A 2,500-nucleotide genomic window follows, 5' to 3' on the forward strand; every position below is an offset into this window, starting at 1 on the left:
GTTTAGGGAATTTAGATGGCTAGTCTGCTTTTAATCCTTGTTGAATCGTATCATAGTGCGTATTTAGAGGCACATACATAAGCGAACCATTCGAATCAGGCCACATGGGAAGAATATAAACCTATAATTACCAGGAACGTGTTCTTGTCAAACACAGAGTTCACGAGACTCCTGGCGTTAAATTTTGCTCAATAGAATAGATCGCAGACTATGACGCTTGCATATCGTACTGTTGCGCCAGTGGATGAAAGAACCAAGCAAGTGTCAGAACCTGTTTTGTATAAGCAGTGTGTGTGAGGGGAAGGGGGGGGGCGCTACTTGAACCAGCTAGGTCGACCATACGACACCGTCCCTGCGTCTGGGGGATTTGGCGCCTTCCCTATGAGGCGACCGCGGAAGTTGCTGCTGCTCATCTTCAGCGGGATGCAAGGACTCTGAGGGACCTTGTTCAATGACCCCGTGCTGCTGTCTTGCCCGGTGGCATATCAAACAAGCAAGACTTAAGGCGCAAGTTCTGCAATTTTGTTAATTGGAAGTGTCTAAGCTAATCTCTATACACAGACTGTGGAAAGAATATGCTGTGTCACTCCCAACATCAAAACACGAGTATGTTACATTCACATATAAAAAACGCTTTTGTTTTCCTGGTGAGGGGATACTGAGTATAGTGCTGTAACACCGTCGCCCCATATTGGTAGCGGAACGGCTAGCATACGCGCCGCGGAACAGGCCTGGGGAGGCAGGGAGTGAGGGTAAGGAGGGCTCCGCGCGTGGTCGGCCACGCCACGAGGGAGTGTTCAACTGACAGTTGGCAGGACTGGGCAAGGACTTTGATAACTTATCTCTTGGTTTCTTATCGCTTGTTTACTAGGGAAACAACTAGGTAACGATGCTCTACATAGAGTTTTAGGTGACTTAAACTGGGAAATCAAGGGGTATGGGAAATGCAGTAGAGCGGGCGCGTTGTGAATGTCCTGAGATGTGCGTGTATGACAGAGGTACCGCGTGTGTCGTCCCGGGGCCAGCGGTAGTACGGCCACTCTGCCCAGGGTGGGTGGCGCATAGTGAACGGCCAGGTACAGTAACAACTGACTAGCATCTAGCTATAAGCCGTTTTAACAGAAACGCCAAAATGACACAGGGCGTGGAGTGCCATGATAGTTTTGTATGAGTAGAAATGGCTCAAGACAACACAGCAGTATTACGTTCTAAATTCTGTGGCAGAATGAGAACACGGCAAAGCGTTCGAAGTATAAAGGAAGGTGCGGTTGTCTGAGGCGGCGAGAGAGGCGCCAACACGAATCCTCGTCAAGGTTACTGTGACACTGGCGGGGCATCGCTTGAGGGTTGGGGGGAGGGGGTACTACTGACCTCCTCGTCTGGGTATGTAAGAGTGAAGGCGATTCGAATGGAAGGATGGCGTCGAGATAAACACCCGCCCTAAGCATCATCTTATCAAAAGTCGTATCTTTTCCATTCTTTGAGTGTGTATAAGAACATGAGCTCACACACTCCGGGGGTCATGACTTTGCGTACGTACGTGTACGAGCACGAATTTGATGTTTACTGCAGTCTCCCAGCGTACTTGTTGTGACCTTGCTCAAGCAGTTGCATCAGTCAAGATGATGATTGCAAGAGACTCCTGCTGCCTTTGCCATTGTTGTCCACTTGGTGTTGCAGACCCCACTTTTGCAGCGGGGCCATTGTGAGGTGACCCCACGTGTACATTGTCAGTCTCCGCAGAGTCCTTTTCCCTATACTTGGTGTAAACCTCACTTTATGGAGTATGGATTCTCTTCACACACGGAACCGTGTGGGACTCTCGAAATGCTCATGATGACCATTTAAGGTAACTCCCTAGAGTAGTCTCCCGCCCTTGCACAGAGACTGCGTAAACGTGCCCTTGTCCCGGTGATAAGATTCGTAGTGATACTGACAAGAATCTTGTCCTTTACTGTTTTACTGGTGGGATATGTAGTCCAAATCGGTTAATATATCTTCATACTTTTGTGTGCGCTGATAAGTTGCGTCGCCAACGTGCATTTATCAGAATTAAATTAATTCAATCAAAAGCTGTGATTATAGTCATCAGCCAAACACGAACTCATTTTAGGCATTCATAGAAATTAACAATCTGCAGTATTTTCAGCCTAAATGTAAGTACTCAAAATCTCTCGGTTCCATCTGCGTCGGGTATTTACACGTTACCGTAACTACTTGGTGGCAGTCTCAGTAACTTTGGAAAGATAAGACTTGGCACGATTGGCATTCCTGTCACCTAACGACGTGCACTCCATCAGCTAAAGGCATAGTTACCCCACCCACTGTATTTATGTATCCATAGTTAGGGGCATGATGGATAGCCAAAGCAAGTGACAGTGAGAGATGCACATATATTTAGACAAGTATATCCTGAAAAATCCGTTTTCGAAAAATGTAGGACAGACGTATCTTTTCTGTGTAATAGCATGGGGAAACTGATGATAGTGATGAGTGTAGC

At 47.2% G+C, this 2,500-nt stretch overlaps 1 protein-coding gene across 9 annotated transcripts in view; it reads left to right on the top strand.

Annotated features, from left to right (window-relative positions):
• The window catches only part of LOC113824882 (homeobox protein TGIF2), a 35,223-nt gene that overhangs the window by 24,949 nt on the left and 7,774 nt on the right, over positions 1-2,500 (top strand). The window lies entirely within an intron of this gene.

Source organism: Penaeus vannamei, chromosome 9 (genome assembly GCF_042767895.1).
Source record: "Penaeus vannamei isolate JL-2024 chromosome 9, ASM4276789v1, whole genome shotgun sequence".
Taxonomy (NCBI): Eukaryota; Metazoa; Arthropoda; class Malacostraca; order Decapoda; family Penaeidae; genus Penaeus; species Penaeus vannamei.